Source organism: Thermobia domestica, chromosome 7, assembly GCF_964235325.1.
Source record: "Thermobia domestica chromosome 7, izTheDome1.hap1.1, whole genome shotgun sequence".
Lineage (NCBI taxonomy): Eukaryota > Metazoa > Arthropoda > Insecta > Zygentoma > Lepismatidae > Thermobia > Thermobia domestica.
Window position 1 is genome coordinate 101,492,234 of NC_137460.1, and position 13,713 is coordinate 101,505,946.

A 13,713-nucleotide genomic window follows, 5' to 3' on the forward strand; every position below is an offset into this window, starting at 1 on the left:
GATCGCTTATTTATATAGAATTTGTATTTAAACAAAAGGTTTGGTGAAACTGGCAGTTCTCTGAATATTAGTGTCAACATTTACGCCATAACAAACTGTATTATTAAACATTTGTACGAAATAAAACGTTACATATACTATTGTGTTCTGAAAATATATAGAAATAAATATGTATATACAAAGTATCTCAAACAAAGAACTTGCAACTTGACTATTTCAAGCAAAAAACAAAGTACTATATATTATTCGGCGTAAGCTCTAAAGTCCGATAAACAAAATATTTGTATCCTTCCGCTTGTCACAAATACGATTGGCTAGTGATGTAACACTCCCACTCCCCACGGGGAGGAGCAAATTATACACGTGCATTTTGACAATACTGTCTCGTGTTGTCCAGATACTTACAGCAGCAGCAGAAAAGAAAGAAAAGAAACTCGAAAGATTTTTTAAAAAAAAAGTATTTGCATTTCGCTCGTAAATAATTGTTGCTTAGTGAGTAAAGGTTTTCCTTGGTGTTTCATCACAACACTCGCGGAACCGAGATTCATGCCAGTCATCTTCCAGACTTTAAAAGCAGAACACGCATCCACAGTTGAATTGGCGCCAGAATTACTGCGCATGCTTAGTGTTTATTTCTATTGTTTCATTAACCACACTCGATTGCAGTATTATTATATAATCCGTATTATATTTTTGTCATTGATAGTAATGTAGTAGTTTTATATGAAGCTTTATAGTAAAAGTAATAATGCAATCACATGAACTATTTTGCGGAGGAGTACAAGCGTCGGTAGGACAACAGCAAATCAGCGAGATTTAGTTTCACGTGGCTTTGTTTATCGCAGTTTAGAGCTTACGCCGAATAATGTTTAGGCGTAGGTGAAGACGATGTAGAGGTGTTATAGCTAGACTAGAAAACATATAAACCATAAAATTACATAATTTTCTTAATTTTCTTGATTAGTTTTCTCTTTTCTGTCCCGTGGACTAAAGAAGACAAAAGATAAATGCAAGTGAATGATTATGTGGAATTTGATGGAATGAGAATGCGGGAATACCCCGAGAAACTCACGGACACGATGTTGACCACCACAAACTCACTTGACCGATAAGCGGACCAGTATCCCTTGCACCAGAGGTGAGCCTTCTGCCACTGAGCCACCGTGCTTCCTTGATTGGTTGAGAATCTACCATATTTTTAAATTTACTGCAGTCATTCTTAATTTTGTAACTCTGGAGGGGGCCCCTAAATATGTATATATAATTATCCAAAGTTATGATTAAAATGAACAAAAATTTCAAAATTTGAGTGTAAAAATTTCCCGACAATGTCGCCTTGACATGGTAGGTACATACTTTATTCTCTTGATATAATACATTGTTATATATCTTTGTAACCGTTAATCGTTATTACGAACCTTCCATTCGTTAGTTAATTTGAAGTGCAACGTCCCGTTTTAACACCGAGGCTACAGGGAATGCAGATCTCCGGAATGAAATGAGATCTGAACTACTTTAACGCGTTCAATGCTCTCCCTTTGCATAATTCGAGGGAGGTAAGCCTCCTAGATCATCGTGCCTCCCTTCTCGAGTTACATGCCTCCCTCTGTGGGGAAAATTTTGTATTAATGTCTTATGTAGAAGTAAATGATGATAGAAATGATCATCTCTGTCGGTTCCCCTCCCTCATGATTTCGAATCCGGGTCTTGCCTCAAAGTTCGTCTTTTTAAATCGTACTATTGGATTTTTGTATGCAGAATCAACACTGTAGTCCTATATACAATTATTACATACTATTAATACTAAAAAGAAACTACATAATGAAATCGCTCTTTTATAATTTCATTTAACATTGCATTTATTTATTATTTTTATGTAAAACCTACCATATTTTAGGTTTATTTTGTCCTGTCGCCTGCAAGCTAAAATCCATTTCTGGAGACATTTCCCCTCTTTTTGAGGAAATCTAAATTATTTTATGTTAGTTTCCTTAGCTTTTCTGTAATAATTACTACAGCCGTACCTACTCTGCACAGTTGAGCATTCTCGATATCATTTAAAAGAACAAAGTAACAAAGAATTTCCACTTGTCACTTAAAGCCGCGCCTTTTCCCGTTGCCTCTTGCAAACCAGATGACGTCACAGCCACGACAGCGCTCCAGGCGACATGCGCATGCAACCACCTTGTAGTCTCTCCACCATGGGTTACACTTTTGTTTTGTTACATTTAGTATGTGCACAATAAATTAATTACAGCAAATATTGGTAAGTTTTCTCTTTATTCTATTCATTTTAAATTTTCCTGCATATTGAACAAAAAGGTAAGTAGGTGGGAGTGGTGCATATAATATTCCAGCGTTCTTTCATAAGAAATATATTTCTCTCCAGTTTAACAGTATAATGATTTAGTGACGGTTTACACATTTTCTATAAAATGCATATACATAATAAAGATATTATAAATCTTTCCTAATATGAAGAAATCCATAATTCACATTTTAAAAATGTATTGAAGAAAACTAGAAATACGGAATGTTAGCGAAATTTTTCATTATATGAATGTAAAAGATTCTCAAAAATAGTGTTATTTCGCGATCTTAAATTTCGTCAAAATTTAAGCTTAAATATCATATGATCCACTACTTACATCATATAGCTTCGTATTATCGTGATTGAGAACATTTTTAGGTCCCTGTTTAAGAATCGTTGATATAACTTTAATTGAAATCGGTCAAAACGGTCAAAACGTAAATAGTACTTCACTCTTAAACAAAACAAAAAAAGTACTCTTTTCCTGTGTACTACACCCCGAGCTAATTTATTTACGTACAAGAATATAGTAATATATGTTATACTTTAGAAGTTGTATCAACTTGGCAACCGCATATACTAAATACGCCTAAATGTAAGAATATGCTGATTACAAGCAGTGAAAAGAAACGAAATCGTATGTGTAGTGAAAAGAAACGAAATCGTTACGTGTATATATGTCTTCGTCTCCGCTGCCAGCAGTCACTAAGATCAAAGAACTGTGAACAAAGTGATAAATGTGAAAGAGTGAGGGCGTTAGTGTTCATAAATCTGACACTACACAAGAGTCCTAACATAAATCAATAAGGCGTTTGTTTGTCCCTCTCTCTCTCTCTCATTCTCTATCTCACATACACACAAAGAACATTTCTGAGGATATGTATATGTATAGCCTGTCCCATCCATACGGTGTCACTTTCACATACGGGCAGGCCTTTAGTGGTCCATTGCACAGCTACGAGAGAGAAACAGAGAGAGAGAGAGAGAGAGAGAGAGAGAGAGAGAAAGGAATAAGAATCGGAAGAGTTCAGGGTTGCGTTGATGTGATGCGCAACCGTGAGCGGGTCGATGCTTCAATGGTAGTTGTAAGAGGAAATATAGGAGCTGTGTGAGGCAGTGAAAAGAGAAAGTGAGAGAGAATTTTGAATGAACAACCCGGGAATTGAGCGCCAAATGGACCATATCCAAGAACTCTTCCCTTTTCCAATGCTAAATGAGTTTCCGAAACCTCTACGTTCACAATTCAAAGGGCAGAACGTCAGGGACTGCTCGTCATAACCATCTATTTCTGGCATTCTTTTTTTTCTTTTTTTTTTTACATTTCTTGTTCTAGTGTCTCAACAGACCGGAGGAAAGTGTGAAAAATAATTTCATTAAGTGGCTTTTATGTTGGTCACCGTTGTCTCACTTGGTCTCACTTTGGTCACCAAAGAATATTATTGGTACGAAATTGAAATTTATGAAAATTTTAATACAATAAGTTCAGCAAGCTTTTGCTTAAGCTTTTCTTCTAAAAACTGCTTTCTCATCTTCTTTGGCGCTAGTTGTGTTCTCGTGTATTATTTTCACTTAAAGTTACTTTTATATTAAGATGAAATCCAAACACTTAAGAGGGCGGACTACTAAATATTTTCAAAACCTAACAATTTCTGTTTTGCCCGTTGTTCGTAAGTGAAAAGGGATAATGAACGTAACTTAACGCGATAATAGATAATGTTATTCTACACCCGAAAATGCAAATCGGAAGAATTTTCAGTGTTGCTATCCATAGAAATAACAGTGTGACCAGAATTTGAATTACCCAAAAATCTGGGTTAAGGCAGCGACTAGAATAATGAACCCAACGGTAGTTGATGATTTATCATGGTATATTTGTTCCTTGTTAACTACTTTTTACGTAATGTTTTTATTTATTTTGTAATAACTTACGTAAGTTATTTCAAAATAAATAATTTATTACAAAATAAATAAAAATATTATTTAAAAGTACTTAACAAGGAACTAAGACTACATGATAAGTCATAAATTACCGTTGAGCTCATTATTCTAGTCGCAGCCTTAACCCAGATTTTTGGGTAATTCAAATTCTGGTCACACTGTGATTTCTATGGATAACAACACTGAAAATTCTTCCGATTCGTATTTTCGGGTGTACAATAACATTATTTATTACTGTGGTAAGTTACATTTCACTATCTCTTTTCACTTACGAAAAAAAGGTAAAACCAAAATTGTTAGCTCTCAAAAAATATTTAGTAGTCTGCCCCCTTAACTACTGGTTTTATAACTTTTCAATAACTTTAAGGTTTCTGCTTAGTACCAAAGATGACAAGATAAGATCAACTGCATTAATTTGAAGTGAAATGAAATGAAGGGAAATCTTTCAGTTTTACGTCCTACGCATATGACGGCTATGCTAAAGGAGACTGTGATGATGATAAATGAATAGAGTAGTGGAGTGAAGAAAAAGGTAGGGAACGGGAAAACCCCTAGAAAATCCACGCAGACCGTGTTTGTCAGTCACAACGTTTACATTGCGCGAGCTGGGATCGAACAAGCAACACCATGCACCAAAAGTGAACGCTCTACCACTGAACCACCGCGGTCCTGCATTAATTAATGTTAATTGCTATTTAAGTTTCTGTTGAAGTCAAATCGCTTAAACGGGGTCAAACCTTTATCCGCATACAATAAATGTACACAGTTTAGCCATTTGACAACACAAACTTTAATATTTTTAAGTGTAGTAAATATTTTGGAAGATATTAAAGTTCAGGGAGCCTCAGTACTCAACCTCATAAAGCAGAGTAAGCAGAAGCACTCAAGCGCACGCGACATGTTTGCATCAAATCTACACGCGCAAAGGGGATTCCGTCAATCTGAGAATAATTGACAATATATTTCTACTTTAAATGTATTTCATTTACAGATATACTGATGTATTTATTTCTAAAGAACATAAAGTTTCTTAATTTCCAATGTAGATGCGTCGAAATGCTTCGTACTTGAAATTGTAGCAACTACACGGAGATTATTGAACAAAACCACACACACGGTGACAGTGATTGTCCCTACTTCAGGAACTTCCTATGCTCATTGATCTGGAACACAAATTTTCAAACTTTTCTATAATATTTCCAAAGCACGTCTTTGTTCTTCCTCTTGCCCGATTCTGATCACAATTATATGTACGACCAGTACAGTGTGATCATAAAAATAGAAATGAATTCACACGCTGAAGTAGTATCTAAACAGCAACACATCATAAAAACTGAGTGTGATCTACTACGTTCAGACAGTATCAGAAGAGAGAATTAGAGTGCGCCACAACTCTCACTGCAATATATTCTCAAGCAATATATTACTTCATCAAAAACCGCGGAAATCCCGCCATTAAGTGTTCTTGATTGAAAAAGACTACCAAAACTCCCGAGAGTATTGGAATGCCATATTATTTTAAAAGGGAACACGTTCTCAAGAATTAATCTGTTTTTCTTTTCTTTAATTTAGAATCAAAAAAAAAATAATAAGTATATTTCTTATTGAAAAGAGAAAGATTCTCTTTCCTTGAAAATGATATGTTTTTGAGGCTTGGTGGAGATTCGATTAAGATTAGGATTAGGTATTAGATTTCTGGGCTCTTTCGGCATCTAAGGCCATTTAGCCAGTCACGTATATGAGGGATGACGTCCTCGGTGAGCACACTATTCGATGAAAGGGAAGGAAGGAAACGGCCTGGGACCATCATGTTATCTAACATCCTGGCATTTGCCTGGTGTGAATGCGGAGAACCTAGGAAAAACATCATTTAATATGACTGGCTTGAAAAAGCTGTTACACTTTTTCGACCGAGTGTCCTCACTGAGAATCGAACACGGCAACACTCCATTGGTGGAGCTTCGAGCTACATCTTATGTCCTAAAATACTTATTTCCCAAATTTGAATGCTTTTCATATATATATTCAATGCTTACAATAAAATGAGAAACAATCAATGTTTTATTGCACTAGTAAGCAAGGATTTTAACTCTTAATATATTTAATAATTTAAAATAATATTTTATTGTCGTTTATTTCTTAGTCCATTCATTTTAGCTCCTCTTTTATGTAAATATTTCCATTTTCACATTTGTTTTAAGTTTATTGTTTTTCATTTTCAAATTTTGCGTTTTGATGCCCTGTTGATTCAAAGACATCAGGTATTGCTTTGGGTGCCACGATGTTAATGCTGCCACTACGATTACTTCTTTTCAGTGGTGCAAATAATGTTTGTGAGCAACGAGCAACATCTCAAAAACGATCGAATTACCCGAAAATTTTAAAGGATCTTGAAGCAAAATTTTAAAACGCAATGGTTCAATGTCAGGTCATGTTAGTTTGTGATGCAGGATTATCTAGAGGTTCTCCTGTTTCCTCCTGCATTCTGATTCTATCGATTCTTCCTTAATATTTCGCCTTCTTGAATTTTCCGTCTTCTTTAGTGTAACGAGCCAGGCCCGCAACCAGAGGGGGCTAGGGAGGCCTGGCTCACATAAACTTTTCCTGGCCCCTCCAGACCACAATACAGAAAACACAATTTAGATATTTGTGAGAGAATTTTTAATGACTTGGGCTCCCTAACATATTCTCTATAGTTGGTTTCGGGCCTGTAACGAGCATAAACGTGGAACCACAACTTTTGAACTCTCTGTGTTTATTTTAATGGGAATGGCGTTTACCGTATTTTTCATCCTTATAACGAAGTACTTTAATAGAGAACATCTACTTCTTTAAATGAACAACAGATGGTTCAGCCAACATTGTAACATCACGTGTTTTTCCAAATCCTTTTAACTCCCTTAAATGTAGAAATATTTCAAATATTAAAAGACAAAAGAGCAAATTTACATACAGTTCCTTTTTTCTGGAAGTTCAACCAATACTTTCTACAGAAGAAAATAATATCCCGATAATACTAAGGGATTCTAAATATAAAATTTCATCTATGTTTTTCACACTTTCCCAAACTTTTAAAGATTGAAACGAATGTACTGTAACATTCTGATTGTTCAGTTCCAAAACAACTCATGCTAAATATTGGACAGTAAAATTCAAATGAAAAATACAAAATAGTTTGTTCCAATGATGACTGAAACATGTTTTTATTAGAACTGTGTGGATGACATAGGCAATGCATATAAATTGTCGACTAAAGCAAAATGGGTGATTGTGTTAATTTTCCGGATAAAAATGGAATTTTCGGGAAATGTTCAAGTTAATTATTGGTCAACTTCTCAACATGAATTGAATAAGTTGAATTTCGTTCTAGTCGACAACTGGTCCGCATTGCCCTGAATACCCGAGTTTTAATTTCCGAGTAAAAATTGAATTTTCTGGAAAACATAGTGTCAGCTATTAATCTATTTGTCAGAACGAGTCGAACGATATCCATTTCTATCCAGTCGACAACTGGTCCGTATTGTCCAAATCGACCTGAGTTGTCAATAATAAGTAATGGTTTTAAGCTACATTCTTCAACTTAAACCAAAGTCAGTCAGGCCGGTAGCCAACTCAAAAATGTAGGAGGGCGGTAGAAGTTAGGGACGGGGCGATCCAACCATATTCTAGTTCATTTGCAAGTCTGCCGAGAAAATTTTATTGGGGGCGCAATAATTTAGGAGGAGCTCGAAATTCTCTAGACTCCCTGTGGATACGGGCTTGGTCAAAGTACAAAGTATATGAAGGTTTGAAAACATACATTGTGGCTGCCTAAGTTGTTGACAACACACAAAATAAAAGAAGACAATTTTAAGCTCTGGCCTCCTTTGAAAAAACTAATATTAAAGTAGAAATGAAATCTTTGAATTTTACGATCCGGGTTAAGTCGGCGATGCTAAAGAAGACGGCGATGACGACAAATGAATAAAATGGTGGAATGAAGAAAGTGGAAGGAAACGGGAGAACCCCAAGGAAACCCACGCACACGATGTTTGCCCACCACAAAGTTTACTTGGCACGAGGTGGGATCAAATAAGGGACTCCATGCACCAGAGGCGTAGCTCTACCACTGAACCACCGCGGCCCCCAATATTAAAGTAGAGATGTTTTTTTTTTATCAAAAACTAGGATATTTGCTCATCTTTGCAGGGAGGAATTACTAGGTATGCATAATGTCTCAAAATAAAGAACTGAGTAGAATGAAAGAATAGCGAAAAGCAGCACCTTTGTAGGTTGACTGAGTCATTTCCAGACCTAGCTAAGACGCGCAACGCCTTGTGCGTTGGACGTGTCAGGAAATATAGAATTTAGTAGAATTAATCACAATAATGCTTTTGATGTTGCCCTGGTCAATTTTCGGGCCAACTGACATACAATTTCTCGACTAACGAGGCCGGCTTTTAATACCGTCAAGACTGTCACCAATCAGTTCAGTGATCCTGAACACTAATGGATTCGACAGTAATCTTGGTCACTTTGGACATCTTATTTCACAACTTTTCTCATCCCCTATCCTTATGCTGATGTAAGCTGAGCTTAAACGTAGACGGCATCGGAAATATCAATATTCAAATCAGTAACTGCGAAAACAATAGATTCGACATTAATATCGGATGTTTTTCATTATTTTAACACGTTATTGCCCTCCCATCCCTAGTTCTGCTAGGAGTATCTTACTTTCACAGTATTTTTTCAACTTGTAAGTTATATGTGCATGTCAACGTGCTTCTTAAAATGAGTTTATAAATAGAATTTCATCTTTGTAACATGAAAAGCTCGTGAAATTATTTTTTGTTATTCATTTCAAACAACCTCTTGCCAGTGGTGGATCTAGGCCGGAGCCGGGGGCTACGCCCTCCAGTTTTTTGAGTGACAAAAGTAATTTAAGTTATTATTTAAATATTTTTGAAAGTTTAATAGTAAACCTGATATACATGTCACAGCCAGGGCTCTGACTGCCCCCCCAGTTTTTACCTTCTAGATTCGCCTCTGCTTCTTGCCTTTTTACTGCTCCTCTTTCCTTTTTAGGAGACGCATGAAAACAATTAGAATAGTCTGTTATTGGCAATAACTTAACAATATGAAACTTGTAACATAGTAAAATAGTTTGTGATGTCTAACTTGAAAGGCTTCTTTTATACTCTTCGAACTCCTATAATGTATCAACCCCCATCCCCCATCTAGTTAGAAAATATAGAAAAAAAGACATTACGCACGATTGGATCCGGTGAAGGTACGTCTGTGTACAAAATTTGATACTTCTAAATGACTTCTTTCTATGTGAAAATATGATAACAGACACATATTTAGATAAACACACGCGCGCGGGAGTGCTCTTTTACAGGGTATTTCAGATAAAACATCCAGTGCTTATAAATAGTAAACTGCTGAATATCAAAAAGTGAAACAAAAAAATGAGGGGTAGTGAAACTTCACTTGCGTATTGAATGGAACATGCTCATCAGAGAACAGGAAACTTGTCTAAGAAATTTTACTTTCATGTGGATCATCGTTTACGAAATGACCATCATTTAAATGTAAGTTCTCGCACAGTCAAATAAAATGTACACTGCTTATAATTCATAAATGGCTACACTTAGGAAAGATGAAACAAAAGTCGAGATAGGGAAATGTCACATAGTGCATTGAATGGACCGTTTTGTATGGGCGGCGGGGCCTCTATCATGGGACACTGGAATCATCCGAAAATTTCAAATAGAAAGTTATTTCATATGGTAACACTGAAAATAACATGGAAAAGCAAACAATGTTCTTAAGAAATTCACTTTTCGTGTGGACCATTGTTTACGAAATGGTCACCATTTAAATATGAGTTTTTCCAGAGTTGGATAAAATGTCCATTGCTTATAAATCGTACATGATTGAAGATAGAAAAGATGAAATAAGAAGGGAGATAGGGATATGTTTTTGGGCGCATCAAATAGTGTGGACTTTATTGCCTGCAAGGTCCCTTATCAAGGTGCGTTGGGGTTCACTCTAAAATTTTAAATGAGATCTCCTGATATTAGACGTATCATTGAAAACACAATAAAAATTTATCAACTATTCTAAGATTGTTATGTGTGTGTATGTGGAGTGCCATGTGCCAAATGGCCACCATTTAAATATAAGTTCTTGTACAAGTGGACAGAACGTTCATTGCTTATAATCCACAAAACGACTAAAGATAGAAAGATTAAAATGGTGTGAAACAGAACAATGCCATTGGGCACATATAATGGAACTTACTGTTCATCTTGCAATCCCTTATCATGGAATCTGGGAGGTCACTCGAAAATTTTAAATGAGAAGGAGTGTAATTATTATTGAAAGTATCATAAATGAAGGGAAAGAATTTTGTAGAATTTTTCCCACCTATCACCACCCAAATGTTAGCTCTTGCACACTACTTATTAGTACAACATGGTAGAGTTGAAAGATTGCTAAACAGAAGCATATATTATAACATCCAGATGACCAGCATAAAAACGACTTTCGAGAAGTGAAATAAAAATTGCCTGATATGACGTATGGCAAAGCGTCGAAAGTGCCATAAGTGATCATATAGTAGTGAAACACTAGTGTGAAGAGAATTATCAGTAATACCCGTAGAAATGGATACACTGGGTATATATGATAAGTGTCTTGGCGGTCCTAACTGTTAACAATCTTAAGTATTAGATATCATGGATCTTCATAAGCCACGTTTCACTGAAACAACTGTTTTCAAGAACTTGTTAGTGTTATCATGTTTTTATTCACTGATGTATCAATTATGTACGATGATTTAATACCCATTTAAAATTTTCAGGATATTCAATAACGGTCTACGGTAAGGGCCTTGTGAAGTAAACATCACGCTCCATTCAATGGAGCCCATGGTCATTTTCGTACTTAATTTTCTGTTCCGTTTTTACTTTCAGTCATTTATACGAATTCTACGCTTCATCTGAAACGCTCTTATAGTAGTAACGGTAATTGTAGACCGTCACTTCTTAAGTTTCTTCTCTAACCTCCCTCTCATTTGTTTGAATTTTAGTAAATAATTAAAAAAAAAAAAAAAAAGAATTTCAAAACTGGAGAACGTAAGGCAGACAGTATCCACGAAACGTTAATAAATAAAGTAATAAATGTATTCAAACGTTTTCTACACGGAGAAAAATGCATAATCCAGTCGGCATGTAAATGTTGTTTTTACCAGGTTACGGCGTCACCATATAAAGTAATGTTTTTCATCCGTAGTACGATCTACCCCACCGTCCAGCGAAAATTTTGTATTGTGGGAGCACCATTTCAAATCTAGAATTAACGCTATACCCATTTGGACGATGATAACTTACGTATACAATATTGTTACCACCTTCCTACGACTATCCCCTCTTGGTTCTTTCTAAATCAGTGACTCCCTACCTTACGAGAGTAATAGTTTTTAACACAAAATCAATCATATGAATAAAATTATCGAATCACAGCGAGTCTAGTTCGATGCCGAACACCAGACTTGGCATGGTGTTCCCACCTGCTGTACTTTTATACATGAAATTACATTACTTAAGGAGCGCACTCGCGTAAATACGATGTATCTACACGGAAATCCTAGTACTTTTTTCTCAGTGTAATATATCTATGAAACATTAGTAAATAAAGTAATAACTACTTTCAAACCTTTTCTATAAGACCTACGAAACATTAATAAATAACGAACAACTGCTTTCAAACATTTTCTAACGATCATACAAAACATTAGTAAATAAAGTAACAACTGTTTTCAAACCTTTTCTAATAGAAATAAGAAACATTACTAAATAAAGTAATAACTGTTTCCTAAACTTCTTAATGGACCTTGAATCATTAGTTACTAAAGTATAACCGTTTTCAAATCTTTTTAAATAAAGCTACAAAACATTTGTAAATAAATTAATAATTGTTTTAAACCTTTCTAATAGACCTACGAAACATTAGTAAATAAAGAATAACTCTTTTTAAGACTTTTATAATAAAGCCAAGAAACATTAGTAAATAAAGCAATAACTTTTTTCAAATATTTTCTAATAAAGCTATGAAACATTTATAAATAAAATAATAACTCTTTTCAAACCTTTTCTAATAAAGCTACGAAATATTAGTAAATAAAGTAATAACAGTTTTCAAATCTTTCCTAATAGACCTGATATTTGGGCCCGCAGTTTATGATACTATACTTCTTTGAATCCAACATGTACTAAAGGACTGTCACCCCATTATTACTTCATCTGTAGATACTGTCTAGTATTCTTTCAACATTTTTTATTTCCTTCATTTCCTTTAAGTTATTGAATAAAATTCAAAAAATGGCAGATTAACTTACCAGAAACCCTTAGCTCATTTAAGGAAGACGTGACTCTGAAAGCTGTGTTACAGTTACGGGTTGAACTCTTCGTTAGTGACTAGTGTAGCAGAAATTACGCACTCAGCTGAATTTAATATAGAATTAGCTTTGTAATCAACCACACCTACTTGTATAAATGTTGCACGTCAATTGTATTTCTTAATTAGTGAAATGTCACCTACGATTAAAAGACACTTCAAGCAAACCATAAATTAACTAGCTCCCGTTATTGGCAACACCTATATTTTCTGTTTCCTTTCCTTTCCTTCTACCTCACCCGAGGTTTTTTTCTTAAAGCACAGATCTTGCATCCTTGATTGCCTATATCCTGAAATTGAGATTATAAAATTTAGTATTAAATAGGTTGTTTAATTTTTTTAAAAGTTGAATACTATATGACTGTTTTTTTTTGACTAAATTCGCAAGGTTGTATAATAATATCTGATGAATTCCTTGATTGTTATTTTATCTTCCTTTTTTATAAGTTTAGATTGTTCTGAATCATGAATTGGATGAGAAAGCTTAATATATCAACATCTTTTGAATGTAATATCATACTAATGTTAACTGGCAGAGTGTGCATAGTTTTTACTAATTGTTGACAAAAAAAGTTTCTATTTTTATTAACTAGTTCGCACTGAAATATCAAATGATTTATTGAACCAAGATCTTTTTCACACCAACATAGATTATTCTCTTTTTTTTAATTTGATTTAATTTTATTGGAGTTAATATTGTATGAAGAAACATTCGGGTGAGTAGTATCACTTTGTATCTTGTCCATTTTTCTATGATATTGTATAACGGTTTATCGTTGATCTCCATTAATTCCCAATAGTGTTTTCCAGGACCAAGTCTAATTTTGTTTTTCCATAAGTCAATTTTCCTTTTTAGTATTTTCTGTTTCATTATACCTGTATTTATGTCTGTCTTTGTTGTCTAGAAACATAACTATGACCAATAATAACACAAAAGCACTTAATATAATTGTTACTACTTCATTTCACACGAATCGAACATTCCATTTTTATATGTGAGAATTTCTCGTAAGTTTAGT